This window comes from Carcharhinus amblyrhynchos, chromosome 1 (assembly GCF_965287045.1).
Source record: "Carcharhinus amblyrhynchos chromosome 1, sCarAmb.v2.hapA, whole genome shotgun sequence".
Lineage (NCBI taxonomy): Eukaryota > Metazoa > Chordata > Chondrichthyes > Carcharhiniformes > Carcharhinidae > Carcharhinus > Carcharhinus amblyrhynchos.
The window spans coordinates 98,975,458-98,994,540 of NC_137324.1; the positions used below are offsets into that span (position 1 = coordinate 98,975,458).

A 19,083-nucleotide genomic window follows, 5' to 3' on the forward strand; every position below is an offset into this window, starting at 1 on the left:
CAAGAAGAGGATTGGGAGAGGTTTAAATATCAACAAAGAATGACGAAGAAGTTGATAAAGAAGGGTAGGATAAACTATGAAGCTGGGCTAGCGCTTAATATAAAAAAGGATAGTAAGAGTTTTTATAAATATATAAAAAAGAGGCTGACTAGGGTGAACGTTGGACCCTTAGAGGATGAGAAGGGGGACTTAGTGATAGGGGATGGGGAAATGGCTGAGGCCTTGAATAACATTTTTGTTTCGGTCTTCATGGAGGAGGACGTGAATAATTTGCCGGGTGTTAGCGATGGAAAGATGGTAGGAGTGGAGGGCCTGAATGACATTATTGTTACTAGAGAGGCGGTGCTCGATGGACTGGAGGGACTGATTGTGGACAAGTCCCCAAGACCGGATGGAATGCATCCAAGGGTTCTGAAAGAAATGGCGGAGGTGATAGTGGATGCCTTGATGATTATTTTCCAAACATCGCTGGATTCCGGGGAAGTGCCGGAAGGTTGGAAAACGGCTAATGTTACGCCGTTGTTTAAGAAGGGTGGCAGGCAAAAGGCAGGGAATTATAGGCCAGTTAGTTTAACGTCTGTTGTAGGTAAGATGTTAGAATCCGTGATCAAGGAGAAAATAGCGAGGCATCTTGAGGAGAATTGTTTGATAGAGCAGACGCAGCACGGTTTCGTTAAGGGGAAGTCGTATCTGATGAATTTATTGGAGTTCTATGAGGATGTGTCTAGGGCGGTGGAGAGAGGAGAGCTGGTGGATGTGGTGTTTCTTGATTTTCAGAAGGCGTTTGATAAGGTGCCGCACAAGAGGTTATTACAGAAGGTTAGGGGGCGTGGAGTTGGGGGTAGGGTGTTAGCGTGGATAGGGGATTGGCTGTCAAATAGGAGGCAGAGAGTGGGGGTCAATGGGTGCTATTCGGATTGGCGGTTGGCGACTAGTGGAGTGCCCCAGGGGTCGGTGCTGGGGCCTCAGCTATTTACCATTTATATAGATGATCTGGAGGAGGGAACCGAGTGTATGGTGTCGAAATTTGCTGATGACACCAAGATTGGTGGAACGGCAAATTGTGCGGAGGGTGTGGAAAGTCTGCAGAAGGATCGAGATAGGATGGGCGAATGGGCCAGGAACTGGCAAATGGAATTTAATGTTGGCAAGTGTGAAGTTGTCCACTTTGGTAGGAATAATGGTAGGAAGGACTATTACTTACGTGGCGAAAAACTGCAGCATGCGACGGTACAGAGGGACCTCGGGGTCCTTGTGCATGAGTCGCAAAAACCCAGCCTGCAGGTGCAGCAGGTGGTCAGGAAGGCTAATGGGATGCTGGCCTTCATAGTGAGGGGGATTGAATATAAAAGTAGGGAGGTCTTGCTGCAGCTGTATAGGACACTGGTGAGGCCGCAGCTGGAGTACTGTGTGCAGTTTTGGTCGCCGCTCTTACGCAAGGATATTTTGGCCTTGGAGGGAGTGCAGAGGAGGTTTACTAGGCTGATACCGGAGTTGAGGGGGTTGAACTATGAGGAGAGGCTGTATAAACTAGGCTTGTACTCGTTAGAGTTTAGAAGAATGAGGGGAGATCTCATTGAGACATATAAGATGATGAATGGGATGGATAGGATAGAGGTGGAGAGGCTCTTCCCATTCAGAAAGGACAGTAGGACTAGAGGGCACAGCCTCAAAATAAAGGGGGGGCGGTTTAGAATGGAGTTGAGGAGGAACTTCTTCACTCAAAGGGTGGTGAATCTCTGGAATTCTCTGCCCGTTGAAGTGGTGGAGGCTGCCTCGCTAAATATATTTAAGACGCGGGTTGATAGGTTTTTGATAGGCAAGGGGATTAAGGGCTATGGGGAGAGGGTGGGAATGTGGAACTGAGCCACGACAGATCAGCCATGATCTTATTGAATGGCGGGGCAGGCTCGAGGGGCTGGATGGCTTGCTCCTGCTCCTATTTCTTATGTTCTTATGTAACTTATCCCAGAGGAGTACCTTAGTTTTCCAAAAGAGTAACATATCTCTCCAAATAACTCCAGTAGACATTTTCTTCAAATGTCAAAAGAGCATGAGTCATGCTTCTGAAACTTTGACGAAAATCTCTTCTGAGTCAAGGCAGCTGCTCTTTTAAATATGTTACTACCTCCATAAACTGTGGATGGGCAAAATAGCAATCCCCTACACCTCTGATGAAAACAGTGGATGGTGGGTAACTGATTCAGAGGTGGGCCTTCTGGAATCAGGGCTTTGGCACCATTTTGGCAAAATGGCAGAGCCCTTCTGACTTTACAAAAATTAATGTCATGGGGTCTGCATGTAGAAAAATCTGCCACCCTTTTTGTGTCAAGTTGTGAAATCTAGCACATCGATGAATTTCTGAACACCTGTCCCCATGCCAACTGAATCACAAAGGCCTATCTCCAGTTCAAGCTCAAGATGATAACGAATAATGACTCTCCTCTTCAGGACACCCTGTTTTGCTTTAAATTCAAGGGAACACTTGAAAACATAACCGTCTCATCACATTTTGTGTTCATAACATGTTTAACCATGTGATTTAAAAGAGGACTTTGAACGGAGTATCAGCAAAGCTGTCATCAAATCAGTGTTGTGTGTTGATTTATTTCATGACCTGCCTACTCTTCCCACTTCTAGCAGACCTAGCTCATGCCAACCAGTATGGCACCAGCATGATTCTTAGCAGAACTGTACGTGTTGGTCCCCAAAATGGGTGCTGCTGAGCCCAATTTTGTACCAGAGGCATCTACTAGAGCCTAGTGAATGCTCTCTGCAAGTATTACAGGTTGGAAAGTTGGGTGGGTGAGGCGGGGTAAAATCAATTATATTGGGCAACTAAAAGACCCAGAGGCTGATGTAGGCCTCTCTGATATATTAGAGCAGCTTTAATTTCATTTCCTTTGTGATTGTCTCCAACCTGCTGCTTCTGCTCTCATTTTCCAGCATATACTCTTGCCAGGTGTTGGGTTTGTGGCCATGATATTACCCAGGAGCCTTTGAAATGATTTGATTTATTAATTGTGGATGGGGTCAATGTGCTGCTTCTTTATACAAAGTTCATGTGTTGTCTGCAAAGCACTTAGAGATGGTCAGCATTCCACATGAATTTTATTGCTTTTTTAATCAAAATTTCTTGCCTGTGCATTTTGAGTATTCTTTAGCCTCAGCCATGCTTTGTGGGATTCAAGTGCATTTAGCACATTATTTAGCTGATGAAAGAAAGTAAAGTTGCATTTATTATAAAACAAAAAATAAGTCAAATTAACGGCAATTTAATGAACATAAGAAATAGAAGTAGAATAAGGCAATAAGACTGCTAATGATTGCTTCCACCATTTAATATCATGGAATGATCTTCTACTGCAGTTTCATTTTCCAGTTTTCCAGGACCATGAGTAGGATTCTCCAGTGGTGGGTTGGATGGTGGGTTTTGGGGAAGAATATGATGGGAAAGCCCAAAACCAGTTTCACACAGGCATGCATATACAGAAGAATTTTCCACTGGTGCTTATGATAGCTGGTGAGAAAATCCTCCAGAGGCTGGTGGGAACCTCCTTTTGTATCCTTTTAGTGGGATGCAGATGAAGGCCCCATGCCGAATTCTGAATGATGCTGGCGGGAAAACACACCAGTATGAAACACGTTTGGAACAATGTGGCATGCAGATGTAGGGACTCATCTAAACAATGCCTCGGGCTGCCTCAGAGTTCGGTATGGAAGCTGCCCACAGCCTTGGACCCTGGAACACCACACCTGCAGATGGACCTTCCAGATTTGATGTCCTAGAGGGAGTCCATCTTCCAGCCTCAAAGTTCCCAGAGATCCACCTTTGTTCTCGGGAGAACCATCTTCCATTCTCGCAATGCTTCTAGAAATCCAGCTTCATTTTCAGGTGGTCCATAATCATTCTTCAATTGTGGGTCAGCGAAGACGGGTGCCTTCACAATATGGCACCTGGATATGATAGCAGATTACACAGCATCCAGGCCTGCCCTGTATGAAATATGGTGTAAACACCTGGGTTCATAACTAATGAAGTTGGAGTCAGACAATTTAGTGTGTTTCTGACCAGCCACCATAGTGTAAAGCACTCTACATTCCCACCTCCACCATAGCTTTAATCTCAAAATAGGAGAATTCAGCCCCAAATTTCTATTTAACCACCCATTCAGAACCTAGCAAAAAATACTGACCTGACAATTCTAATGTTGGAAAGCAAATCAAAAGTAGAATGTCTCTTTCTGGAAAGTTTCCGATCTCTCATCAAATTCATCGAGCATTCATCAAGAATAAGAGGCTACCTACAAGTATTATTCCCAAAGTGGACTATATTTGGAAGATTTAGGTCCTGACATTCAATGGATAGCAATTCTGGTGGTATAGGATCATTATTGCTGGTATTCTCCAACATGTGCTGTTATTGGAAATTTGTAAGACAATTTGCTGGTCGTCGCGTTAATTCAGAGCCAGAGGGCCGACATGTCACTGGGGACTTTTCATTGATGTTCACTTGCTTCTGCCAGCAGATATTTCATCAGCTGTTCACCAAATGCTGCCCATCCCCCACACTTACCTATTCATGTTTATCCAAATCTGGTATTTCCATACCCAATTATTTTTATTTCTGACATGTTGCTCACCTGCAGGTTTCACTTGTGTGGGTTTTCAGGTGAATGGGAAACCTGTTGGCTTATCAGGTAAGTCATTGTCATAAACAAAATGGACTATTAATTCCTATTTGAACCAACCATTCTGGCATTAACAGCCAGTGCATCAATTTGCCAACCCATGTGTTAGTATCTCGTCAGGGTCAACCTGGCAAGTGCATGGCAGAAATGATTTTTCTGTGAAACTCAGTCTGTGAAGGTTTTGATTAGTGAAACTGAAGAGCACCAACATTGCCTTAAGTGAGAGGCTGGGACTTAAAGCATTCTTTCTTAGAATGTGTGCAGTCATTGCTTGACAGGTAATTTCCAACTTTTTGAAAGTTAGTTCACCTGTCCTGTGCTTCACCTACCTTTGAGCTGCACTTTCCTACTGCCAACATTTACCGTAGAAGATCATAGAATCCTACAGTGCAGAAGGAGGCCATTCAGCCCATCGAGTTTGCACTGACAACAATTCCACCCAGGCCTTATTCCTCTAACCCTACATATTTATCCTGCTAATCCCCCTGATATTATGGTCAATTTAGCATGGCCAGTCAACCTAATCCACACATCTTTGGACTGTGGGAGAAAACCGGAGCACCCAGAGGAAAGCCACGTAGACACGGGGAAAATATGCAAACTCTGCACAGTTACCCATGGCTGGAATTGAACCCGGGTCCCTGGCGCTGTGAGGCAGCAGTGCTAACCACTGGAAAGTGCTTAAGCAGCTCTAATTTGCAGTTTTGGAGAAGGGCTAGAGTGACTTCATCCCCAACTGTTATGTTGTGGGTGTACAAAACTTTGGTTATCCCACAACTAAAGTATTCTATGCAGTTCTAGTTGCCTCACTATAGGAAGATTACACTGGAGAGGGTGCAGAAGAAATTCATCAGGATGTTGCCTGGGGTTGAGCATTTGAACTATGAAGAGAGGCAGGCTCAGTTTATTTTCTTTAGAACTGAAGGGGACCTGATTGTTTTTTGGTCAATAAACTGGTTTATCAAACGGGTATATACAGATCAAGAGTTACATTTGTAATCACACAAGATAGTTCTCAGCAGTACTTTTTATTTAACCTGCAGTGTTCAAATTTCACTCTTAAAACCAGTTAACATCACTTGTTCATGTAGGTCTACCAGGAACACTACAGAGAAATCCAGTCAACGGGAGAGACAATGCAAAGAATTCTACTTGAGAAATAGTAGAGTCTTTCTTAAAAGAATGAGTGAATTGCGCATTTGCAGCTTGTTTTCTCACCTCGCTCAAATGGAAAAGACTGGTCTCCCTTAGGTGTTCTAAGAGTTCCTTCCTTTCTTGCGTAAAGACTGTCCTTCTCCAGAATGCAATAAACCTATGGGTTGGTCTTCCTCTCCCTTCGTTTGGGTTGTGGGCTGTGAATTCCTGATGAAGGTGATTTTTCTGATTTTGAACTCAGTTTGGGGTTCCTGTTTTAATATTTTTTGGCTGATTTGCGCTGGACTGGGATCAACTCCTTTATTCCCACCTAGCCAATTTCCAGCATTAAATGCCCTGAATCCTAAATCAATTGGCATTAATGCAATGTGGGTCAGTTTCAATATCTGAGATGTTGTGAGACTGGTAATGCCTCTCGAGCTTTTTGTATCCCAATGGAGCATAAAAATCTACTTCCATATCACTTTCAATGATTGAAGCAGGTTTATCTGGTTTTGTTTTGATGACCCGAAGCTCTTAGATCTTCTCATTGTAGTTGATAGCAATAACATTATCAGTGGTCAAGCAGGTAAAGATCCTCGAGACATTTTCTAATATGGCTTTGGCATTGGTGACATCCAGGAAGTGTGGGGTTCATGGTTGAAATTTGGAGTAAGTGGCAATCATGAGGTTCATGCTTTCTACCTGGACCAGGCCCCCTTCCTCCGCCAGCAGGTTCTGCATCATCCAATGGGGCAGATAACAGATCCATTCCTCTGCCACTAATTTCATGATGCCACTGTGCATCATTCAATCAGCATTCCTATTAGCAAGTTTAAAAAGCATTGGGTATGTAATATTCAGATGACTCAGTTGATCCAGAGTGGATGGTGACATTATTAATTTCCCTCCTTTTTCTACATCTGATTGATTGCTGTCTGCAAACATAGAGACAGAATAGCATCAATACTGTCTTGAGAAACGATTCCAAAATGCATTTGGAATTACTTGGTCAAACATACTGAAGGCAGACTTTGTAGTGTCATCATGCTAGGTTACTGCATGTTAATTGCTGCAGCTGTATATGGATGCTGCATATTTGTACAAGGTCAAGCTGATAACTCAACAATTAACTCTTTCTTCTGCCACAGAATTGCCAGAGTTGCCGAGTATTTCCAGCATCCTCTATTATTTGTCTTAATTTGTTGATCCAGCACCTGATTAAGGTGCATAAGATTGTGTGGGGTATGGATAGGTTGGATAGAAAGCAGCTGTTCCCTGTAGTTGAAGGATCAATGATGAAGGAGTATAATTTAAATGTGAGGGGCAGGAAGTTTAGAGGGAATTTAAGGAATTTAAAGGGTGGTAGGAGTTTGGAATGCACTGCCTGAGAGCTAGTAGAAGTGAGAAACTTTTAACCAGTATGTGGCTGCGCACTTGAAAAGCCTTGAATGTTAAGACATATGTGCCAAGTGCTGGAATGTGGGATTAATGAGGATTTAGTGTAGTTTTGTCAGTGCAAACTTCCAGCAGCCACAGTATTTTTCTTTTGAATAGATTTCCCTTGAATTAGAAATCCCTTTTTGGCAGATTCTGTGCAGAGAAACCTGGAAGTGAGATGCTAGTTCCAAGGCTCAGTTAAAGAGCCTGTGCAAATCCCACTCTAGCAGAAGTTGGCTTCCTGATAAGTTAAAGGTCTCAACGTGTTGCCAGTGACCAAAAGTTTAAAATTCTGCCTGTAATTGTTCTTGTACTGATTGGACAGAAATTCCAACCTGCAAGGTAGCTTGTGAGCTCACAGAAATGGAAGTTTACACAGAAACCTGGAGGACCCAATGAAATTCAAAGCTTTAATGGCACAGTCATTTTGCTGTGGTTCATTACTTCTAACAGGCGACTTGTGCGAGTAACAAGTTTCAGTAAGGGTCGTTCATGCTGCTTAACTCCAACTTTAACATTGAAGTGGATACAATTTAAATGACTCACAGGTCCCTCTGTTTGACAGATATAGATCCCAAAAGACTCAGTTTATGTTGAATGAAATATATAAAATGAAACTGATAAAAAGCAGAAGGTTGGGATAAATGGGTCCTTCTCCAGTTGGCAATCTGTCACTAGTGGGGTCCCGCAGGGTTCTGTTCTCAGACCACAACTATTTACAATCTACATCAACGACTACAAACAGGAAAAGAGTGCAACATAGCAAAATTTGCTGAATACATGAAAAGTGATGAAGAGATAAAAAGTTTACAAATGGATATTGACAGGATAGGGAAATGGGCCAGAATTTGGCAGAAGGAGTTTAATATGAATAAATGTGAAGTCATCCATTTTGGCTAGAAAAATATATGGGCAAATTACTATTTAAATGGGAAACGGATTCAAAAGGCGTCTGTGCAGAAGGATCTGGGTGTCCTTGTGCACGAGTCTCAGAAAGTGGGTGTGCAGGTGTAGGATGTTATAAGGAAGGCAAATGGAATCTTGGCATTTATTGCAAAGGGTTGGGAGTATAAAAGTAGAGAAGTGTTGTTACAATTGTATAAGGCATTGGTGAGACCACAATTTGTATTGTGTTCAGTTTTGGTCAACTTCTTTGAGGAAGGATATGGTAGCACTGGAGGCGGTTCAGAAGAAATTCACTAGATTGATTACAGGTTTAAGGGGGCAGTCGTAGGAGGACTGGCTGAGTAGCTTGGGCTTGTATTCACTGGAGTACGGAAGAATCGGGAGAGGGGAGGTGGATTTAAGGTGTACAAATATTCAACGGGATTGATAAAGTAAATGTTAACCAAATATTCCCCTTATAGAATAGTCTTGGACATGACATCATAGTTATAGAGTAAGAGGGAGGAGATTCTATTTTTCACAGGTTGTGAATGTATGGAACTCAATGCCCCAGAGTGAAATGGATGCAAAATCAATCAATGGATTTAAGAAAGTGATAGATAAATATTTGATCAAAAGCAGGATAAAGGGAATGGGAAAAGGCAGGCAAGTGGGGTTAGGGTGAGTTTCAGTTCAACTATGATCATATAGAATGACAAAGTGAGTTTGAAGGGCTGAATTGCCTCCTCTTGCTCCTTATTCCTATGTTCCTATATGTTAATATGTCTCCTTTAACCATGGGTGGTGCATAGTAATTAGTAACAATCCATATCAAGGGTATCATCGCAGACTCTGTTCCCCTATCAAAATGGGATTCTTGGTTGGTTATAAATGCAATAATAAATTTTCTACTGGTTAAAGTTATATCTGGCACAAAGAAAGATGATTGTGGTTGTTGGAGGTCAATCATCTCTTTTCCAGGACAGTACTCTGAGTTCTTCAGGGTAGTGTCTTAAGTCCAGCCATTTTCAGCTGCTCCATCAATGACATCCCTACCACCATAAGGTCAGAAGTGGGGATGTTAACTGATGATTGCACATCAGTACCTTTTGTGACTCCTTAGATACTGAAGCAGTCCAAATTCAGCAAGACCTGGACAATATCCAGGCTTGGGCTGACAAGTTGCAAGTAACTTTGGTGCTATGTACAAACCAGGCAATGAGCATCTCCAACAAGCAATTTAACCAGTGCCCCCTAATAATCAATGGCTTACCCATCGCCAAATCCCCCACTATCAAAATTCTGGGGGTTACCATTGATAAGAAACTGGACTAGTCATATAAATACTGCAGCGACAAAGGGCAGGTTAGAGACTAGAATCCTGTGGCGAGTAACTGACTTCCTGACCCCGCAAAGCCTGTCCATCATTTACAAGGTATAAGTCAGGAGTGAGATGGATAACTTGTTGTTTACTTGGATGAGTGCAGTTCCAAAGAAAATCAAGAAACTTGACGCTATCCAGGACAAAATAACCACTTGATTGGCACCCCATACACGAACATTCACTTCCTTCACCACCGAAGCACAGTGGAAGGAATGTGTACCATCTACAAAATGCACTGCAAGAATTCAGCAAAGCTCGTTTTGGCAGCACCTTTCAAACCCATGAGACTGGAAGGACAAAGGCAACATACATATGGGAACACCATCAACTGGAAGTTCCCCTCCAAGCCACTCACCATTCTGATTTGGAAATATATAGTCATTCCTTCACTGTCAAAATCCAGGAAAGTTCTCCTTAACAGCACTGTGGGTGTACCTACACCTCATGGACTGCAGCAGTCCCAGAAGGCAGAACTTCTAAAGGCCAGTTAAGGATGGGCAATAAACCCTGGCCAAACCAGTGAAGCCTACCTGATGAATGAATACAATAAAAAATTATAGGAAGAAATCTTAGAAATCCTTTGTATGCCCCAAAATCTGTCCTGAGAGATGTTTGCAAATTTAGCTCTGCCCAAAGATAAGGCGGAGTAGGTAGAGGACATAGGCACCTGCTGCCATTGATCAGGATCTCTTACTATAATTAAATGGGAAATGCAGGACTTGAATTTTAGCTCCTGCTGGGAATGGAGCTAGGCTGGCACCAGAGATAATGCTGCTGGCTTTTGTGCCAATGCCTTGACTCCATCCTACCCCAAGGCCATTTTCAGGGAGATGAGATAGGTGGAGAAGACAGGGGCATTATCCATCTGCAGGTGGAGGGTAACCATTCCAAGAAATTAAGGGACAGTTGAGTCCAACTATGAGAGGCCAATGAGAATTTTTCAGGCACTGCCCTCTCTGCAGAAGGCATTTTTAGCTTATGTTTGCAAAAAGCTGGAAAGAGGGTGTTTTAAAGTGCCCTGAGCCTGCCTTTTCCTTCCTTTGCAGCCTGCAGCTCCTCTCGATCTTGAAGGACTGTGGACCCCCAGCTTCAAGAATCTGCTCACTCTCCTTAATTGGACAATGAGCTCACCCTTTGGCTGTTGGCAACTGCGGGGAAAATCACATTGAGTGGCTGTTTTCCACCTAATAAAAGCCCCTAACCCACACTTGAACCTGATATCAAAGTTCCGAAATCCATAGGGAAATCCTTTCCCCAATAGATGCAATTTTTACCTGACTCCTTTCCCTCACCCCCTACCACCAGCACCATGGGATCAGTTCTAGTTGTGCCCTTCAAATTCCTGACGAATTTTAGTATCTGTATTCTGATTTGATTGGACACACAGACAGAATGATGGCTACATTTGTACGGACTGCTTGTTGCACTCCATGCAATGAATGGCAAATAAATATTTTTGCTTTCTGCATTTAATCCATGTCTTTGTCTACAATCCAGCATTCAAAGTTTAATTATCTTGAAACAATAAATCTGATCAACATTTGCCATATGAAATTAGATTTAAAAAAAACTTAATGCCTGTGTCGCTTCTCATTCTCCGTTGTAGTTGAAGTGGTTTTCAACTGTCCTGCTCCTAAACAAGTGTGACAAATTGCATTTTCATATATTGAAAATTAATTATAAAAATCAACCCTATGAAATTATTTTTAGGTTTTTAATTACAGGACTTGTAAATAAGACATGAGTAATTAGACCAACCAATAGGAAGGCTTTGAACTGTGATTGCATACACATTGTGAAAAATTTGTGTCTCATATTTCTCTACCCATCAAACCAATCCCTATTTTTAATGTAAATTGAATTCACTAATTATGTCTGAATTAGTTACCTACCAAAGATCATTAATTGGGAAAGAATGCAAATAAAATCTAAAATATTCCAGAGATGTGTGATTGATTCTTTCCTATTAGAATGTATGTTACTTTTTTACTTTATATACGTATTGCAAATTTATGTTATTTGATTATTATCAGAAAAAAAACTGCTGGTAGACAAAAGTTATTTACCATAATTCTAATCCAATGTCATGTGCTTTTAGCAATACTGCAAATTACTTTGTTTAATATAACGTTTGTTTGTTGCCAAACAGTTTTCCTATTTATCTAAAAATCTTAACCCTAAATTTCTAGGTTGTCTGACCTCATATCATAATGTAAGTAGGATGTCAAAGTTATGGCAGGATCTTGAAAATCACTGCTGTCATCCAGGGTATCCAGACATATTCATTGAGTCTAGCTGTTTTTATTGCATCATATGTTTCAGATTTATCACATTTGAAAGTATGGACTCAGTGACATCATTTTTCATAACATAAGAATATAAGAAATAGGAGCAGGAGTAGGCCATCTAGCCCTTCGAGCCTGCCCCGCCATTCAGTAAGATCATGACTGATCTGAAGTGGATCAGTTCCACTTTCCCGCTTTCTCCCCATAACCCTTAATTCTCCTGTCTATCAGAAACCTATCTACCCGTGACTTAAATAAATTTAGCAAGGTAGCCTCCACCACTTCAACGGGCAGAGAATTCCAGAGATTCACCACCCTTTGAATGAAGAAGTTCCTCCTCAACTCTGATCTAAACTGCCTCCCTCCTTATTTTGAGGCTGTGCCCTCTAGTTCTGCTATCCTTTCTAAGCGGGAAGAATCTCTCTACCACTACCCTCGAGGCACCTCTCTACCTAGAGGGAGAGAGATTCTTCCTGCTTAGAAAGGATAGCAGGACTAGAGGACACAGCCTCAAGGTAAGGGGGGGGGGGGGGGGGGGGGAGGGTGGCAGTTTAGATCAGAGTTGAGGAGGAACTTCTTCACTCAAAGGGTGGTGAATCTCTGGAATTTTCTGCCCGTTGAAGTGGTGGAGGCTACCTCGCTAAATATATTTAAGTCACGTGTAGATAGGTTTCTGATAGACAGGGAAATTAAGGGTTATGGGGAGAAAGCGGGAAAGTGGAACTGATCCACTTCAGATCAGTCATGATCTTGTTGAATGGCGGAGCAGGCTCGAAGGGCTAGATGGCCTACCCCTGCTCCTATTTCTTACGTTCCTACGTTCTATCTAGCCCCTTCATTATCTTATATGCCTCTATAAGATCCCCCCTCAGCCTTCTAAACTCCAACGAGTACAGACCCAGACTATTCAATCTCTCCTCATAGGCTAACCCCCTCATCTCCGGTATCAGCCTAGTGAACCTTCTCTGCACTCCCTCCAAGGCCAATATATCCTTTTGCAAATGCGGCGACCAAAACAGCACACAGTACTCCTGTTGCGGCCTCACCAGTGCCCTGTACAGTTGCAGCAAGATGTCCTTGCTTTTATATTCTATCCCCCTCGCTATAAAGGCCAACATTCCATTTGCCTTCTTGATCACCTGCTGCACCTGCAGACTGGGTTTTTGCGATTCGTGCACAAGGACCCCGAGGTCCCTCTGCACCGTAGCATGCTGCAGCTTTTCACCCTTTAAATAATAATCCCTCCTACTATTATTTCTACCAAAGTGGATAACCTCACATTTGCTAACATTATACTCCATCTGCCAGGTCCTCGCCCACTCACTCAGCCTATCCAAATCTCTCTGCAGACTTTCCGCGCCTTCCACGCAATTTCAATAGTATTATACTTCTGAATATCGCACCTCAAATGCAATAATCACATAGGGGTCAAATTAGTACAGTATAATTGGCAGCAGTTAATGTTAATTATTACAAGCAACATTTTTTCATTTTGCTTCCATCCATTTCCTCTGTTAAAGTTTCAATGAAATGCTCCCCTCAGTTGCAGCAGTATCTCCTGCAAACTCATGTAATAAATCCAGAAATATTACACCCAGCTAATGTGACAACATTTAGGAGGGAGGGGAGACATAGCTAAGAACAAACATATGGAGATGGTGAAATGGCGAGAAAGGCTTGAATTTTTTGGATGGTGGGTGCAAGAACACATTATTGCCGATCCCAGTGCACCACAATCAATTTACGTTCCAATGAGCATCAGTTGATTGCAGGCAGGACTTCCACCTTGCATTCTGAAGGAAAGTCTATCTTCGAGAGTTTCTAGCTAATTTAGTTGGCCAGCAGCTCTCAAGTCACTGAAGCAACAATGTTGCAGTGGATAGACAAGGAACTACACCAACCTGATTGAGCCTGAGTGCCAGAGCTGGAGGGCAAGGCAAGTGTAAGGTTTCCCAAGATAGGAAGGATAGAGAAGGACTGGGAGGGGGTCATGAGGTAGATGATTGGGGTTTGGAGGATGGTGGGGGGTGGAGGAAGTGGGAGGTCAGGATGTCACTCAGCCTTAAAGGGACGATGCCCAAGTTAGAGGAGATTTCTAATAGAGGTGTCCTCCTGGACCTGACCTAACTTTGATTCTTTTCAGATATCCGCTGCCAAGGTTCAAATTCCCGCCAGCCTAAAAGCTTAAGGCAGGGTGTGAAACTGGGGCAGAGGTGAGAATCCCATCCAAGGCCTTGTCCACCCCAACTTAAAATAGCTGTGTGTTTGGAGTAACCAGGAATCTGGAAGGGATCCCATCCCTAAAATTTATACCCCTTGCCACCTCTAAAAATACATCAGCAGAAGAGTGTAAAATTCAGGCCAGTGAGAAACAAAGTTGAGCAAAATATCAGATGATCAGAGTGAGAAAATTCTGTTTCAGCCATAGAAGAGATTTTGATCAAAAACTAGATTGCTAAAGAAAGGGGAATAAAAATGAATTGAACCCACTCCTTTATCCCATGCCAATCTGACTGATACAAACTTTAAATTGCAAGAACTTGATTACCCCAAAAAGTCTGCTTTACAAATGCTGATCAAGTTCCACAGATGTCTTTGAGGCTGAACCCTGAGGTTTTAACCTTGAGAACTGAGTGGGGCAGGAATGGTGGGTTCACCAGAATCAAAAGAGGTCCAGAGGGAAAAGTGGGAGGTTTTTTTAATTTGTTAGTGGGCCTGGAGGGGACAGTAATTCTTGTCCAAGTCCCATGAGGAAAACTTGGATCACCCTGTGTTGATAGGAATACCCCCTAATGTGAGACTAGTTCCCAGCAGTGTCCTTCTGCCACTTTGATTTGATTTATTATTATCACATGCATTAGCGTACAATGAAAAGTATTGTTTCTTGCGCACAATACAGACAGAGCATACCATTCATAGAGAAGGAAACAAGAGAGTGCAGAATGTAGTGTTAAAGCCACAGCTAGGGTGTGAGAGAAAGATCAACTTAATACAAGATCGGTCCATTCAAAAGTCTGATGGCAGCAGGGAAGAAGCTGTCCTTGAGTTGGTTGGTACATGACCCCAGACTTTTGTATCTTTCTCCTCAGAGAAGAAGGTGGAAGAGAGAATGCCCAGGATGCGTGGAGTCCTTAATTATGCTGGCTGCTTTGCTGAGGCAGTGGGAAGTGTAGATAGAGTCAATGGATGGGAGGTTGGTTTGCATGATGGATTGTATTACGTTCATGACCTTTTGTAATTTCTTGCAGTCTTGGGCAGAGCAGGAGCCATACCAAGCTGTGATACAACCAGAAAGAGTGCTTAAATTCAACTAATCCTTAAATTCAAGCTTGTGCTTATTGTAAGCCAGCGATTCATGCAGTGCTGAGGATGAGAATTTGGGTATTGCCTGTGTAAATATGCTTCATATCACTGCCAGAGGACAGATATAGATTTACATCAACCTGGCAACATAATAACATTGTATTTTGTTTAAATGGACTACGGCTTTACCCTGACTAGCTGTGACAGAAATTTCTAGCCCTCAGACAAGCAGCTGGGACTTTTTTCTTTAAAATGGAACTAATATCCCTTCCTAAAACAGCACAAAACTCCTTTATGTTTCTAAAGATGAATTCTGGTCACTGAAGGTGATGTGTCTGCAAAGAACAAAGGGTACCCTGACTCCTATCATCTCAAGATTCCAGATCTGGGAAAATATATCCTGTGTTTACCCAGGAGAAAAAGTGGATGGTGTGTCACATGATCTCCCCCAAGCTGCTAGAACCTGCAATATTGCTGTATAGATCTGAACTAGGTCAGTCAATGTTTGACCTCTGAAAAGAATCAAGATGCCAAGCCAGCAATCTGCCTCGGTCTACCATTTTTACCAATGAGCAGGTAGCAGTAGACAGTTCCCATCTACACTTTGAACTACTAGAACATTGGAACTTTTGACTTTCTGCCTTCAAGACTAATTCCACTCTATGGTCCTGCTCCCATCATGGAATTCCTCACTTCTGGAAAGACGGATCATTCTGCAACATTAAGTCAACTACCCTCTGAAGGAATACACTGCTGGACTTTTGATTCCAGACTCGTATAAAACCATAACTCTTTTATTGTGGTTTTGTTCTATATTGATTTCTTTCCCTTATCCATCTTTTATTGTATAAGTGCAAAAAGGATGGACATTGCAAAACCACTTCCTGCAAAGTGTGAGTGATAAGGCAACTTTTTAATTTTATCTTATCTCGAGTTTGTTGTTGTGGTTATTCATAAAAGGCTGAGACACTCCAAACTGAAGGATTGGGGGAAAATACGTGACCACTTATAAAGGAAGGAATTAGAAATCAAAAAACACCTTTTTTGTTGCAAATGGGTAGTGAGAGGAGAAATCAGAGCTGTTTAAATCAATTCTCGTGTTTGGGAGTCTCAAACTGTCGCATCCTCAAATTGCAAGTTTCTCATTAGATCTGACCAGCTTTGCCATGCACCCCAATCCTAACCTGTTAAAATAGAAGCCAGAGAGATGGGATCACTAATACAAAGATGGTGAGAAAATGACCCCCAAATAATATACAGTTGCAGGAAAAGATATTTATCCACATGCAATGCCACAAGTGATCAAAAATGTTATGCATTTGGAGTGGTTTTGATCAGCCAGATCGTGTTAAATGGGTGGTATTGATTCAGCTGGCCATTTTTCATCTCTCCTGATTTCAATTTCCATTGAAGTCAATGAAAATTAAAATCAGTGAGATGTATAATGGAAAGCTGAATTGACAATATAAACAGGCCGATATCAATTCATCCACCCATTATACAATTCTCCTGATTTTCATTTTTATTTACTTCAGCAGGAATTAAAATCGGGAGAGGCGTAACATGGGCAGCTGAATCAATGTTGCCCACTTAACATGAGTGGTAGTTTCCGAATTAGTACATCTAACCCAACCGTGGACAACAATGTCGTTATAAAAATTGCAATATGAGCTGTGGAATGGTATCTGGAACAAGGTAGCACGCGGAAGCCCATTATTGAAGAATTTTCTGGAGATTTATTTTCACAATGATTTTTGATTGTTTGGTCTCAGAAGCTTTGTCAAATTGCTTTCCTGCTGTTTACCCTTTGCATTGCAGAATCTAAAATTTGGAGTGGGAAAATAGCATTTTATCTGACAATATTTCTCTTCCTGTTTTACAAAGAGGAGAAGGATGAGCATAAATTGGAGGAACAAGCATTATGATAGTTGCCAGTGGGGTTTATTCTTCTCTCTCCTCTTCTCCAAGCTCCCAGTCTATGACTGTGATAACTGGACAGGTTGAATAATGGGTGGCTGATCTGATACTGACAGTTTTCTCTCATTGCTAAGATTGAAAGTTATTACTATGGTCTGCAATTTTGGTGCAATATGTGCACTAACTACCTTAAAAAAAACTATAATAGGTCTCCCAGCTTTGTAGTATGAAACAATTATGTTAAACTTTAGGTGAGAGATAAATTCATGAAGGCTTCCATCCTTCAACATCTTTTAACTCAGTACCACAAAATTACCATAAGAATAAAACTTTCTCTAACCGTGAGACATCTCAGACTCATATTAAATATCTCCAGAGCTTAATCTCCTCAATTGCTGGAAATCTCATTCTCCCCAGTCACACCAGACCTTGGAAACCCTTTCTGTAATATGCAAACAATCTCATTTGTCCAAGTCCTAACACAGCAACTGGCAACATTTCCAATAGTAACTCATGTAACCAGTTTCAAATTTCCCTGGAGCTGCTACACTCATCATGATGGGCAGCAGTGCTGTTAAATTGTCCTAACTTTAGTTTGTTCCACTATCATAGTTTGTTGCATATGTTTATCGCTCTTTTAATGAGACGTGTCATCATAACTAGATTAATGTACACTAAAAGTAGATTTAACCCAGTAGTATTACTGTATGTTAGCAGTTGCCAGTTATTGGATCAAAAGCTTGAAAGAAATCTTTTCAAGTTTGTCACATTGTCTTGCAGAAATTGAATATTTTCTTTAACTAAGGTAAGGAACCAAGGTTAAGTACCCAATAGATCAGATATTAACCATCTGAAAAATTTCAGTGCTCCAAAGTAGGCTGTACTAATGGAAGAATTTGAAAGCAATTACTGCTAAAACAGTCAATTAATTTTCAGTTTTTCTCTCACTTAGCATTGCCAAAGTCTCTGAATTGACTCCTGCGCACGTCCTGTTACTGCCAATGTTATTTCACTCGTATGTCATGCAGAATCTATACATACAATTGCTCAATTTGTGCATTGTTATGGATTTGAACAATCCAAGATTTGACAGGATACTTGCCTGTTTTACATAAATATTCTTCTTTTTTGTGGATGTGTCAGTTCAGTTTTATTGCAAATAAACTTCAAATATGAATTGTCTGGATTTGTTCTTACACACACAAACAGTGATTTGCTGAGAGTGTGTGTGTGTGTGTATACCCAGTTATTGCTGAGTTACATTCTATTGCAGACCATGTAATGAGTTTGTTTTAAAGCTCTGTTTGGAGGCAACATGAGAAAAGGACTTTCAAAATTATACTATTCCTTTCCAGTGACATTCTGAGCTAATGATCCAGAATCGGTATTGTACCAGCAGTACATTCGTCAGCCAGAATGACTTGAGGTGCCCCACATTGGGCCTAAATTTAATTTGACGACATTTGGACAGCTGGACTTGCTGGCAGTGGCTCCCAGTGTCTCAGGGTGTGTGGAGGGGAAGGTAGGTGGTGGGCAGTGGAGAGTTGGGCAGGGGGTGGTGATCGTTGGGAAGAAGGCTGATGTACATCATGAGGGGGGATAGTTGTAATGCAACCTTCATTTTGTAAAAAAAATACTATTTCCCTTTTCACTGGTGATGATTTTTCAGCAGCATCCACATAAGCATCCTTGCACAGAAAAGATCCAATTTGTATGGCAGTGATTAACAATGCTGGCTTACAGCAGCAGAGACCCAGGTTTGATTCCCGGCTTGGGTTACTGTGAAGTTTGTATGTTGTCCCCATGTCCACGTGGATTTTCTGCGGGTGCTTCCGTTTCTCCTCTCAGTCCAAAAGACGTGCTGGTTAGGGCCACTGGCTATGCTAAATTTCCCCTTAGTGTATTCGAACAGGCGCAGGAGTGCGGCAACTCGGGGATTTTCATAGTAACTTCATTGCAGTGTTCATGTAACCCTACTTGGGATAATAATAAATAAACTTTAATTCAAAGCAGTACAATTGCTCAGGGCGTCAGTCCAAAATAG

At 41.9% G+C, this 19,083-nt stretch overlaps 1 protein-coding gene and 1 pseudogene across 1 annotated transcript in view; one reads left to right on the forward strand and one right to left on the reverse strand.

The window, feature by feature from the left end:
* The window catches only part of kcnip4a (potassium voltage-gated channel interacting protein 4a), an 806,015-nt gene that overhangs the window by 53,422 nt on the left and 733,510 nt on the right, over positions 1 to 19,083 (forward strand). The window lies entirely within an intron of this gene.
* LOC145348366 (ubiquitin recognition factor in ER-associated degradation protein 1 pseudogene) lies at positions 5,948 to 6,845 on the reverse strand (annotated as a pseudogene).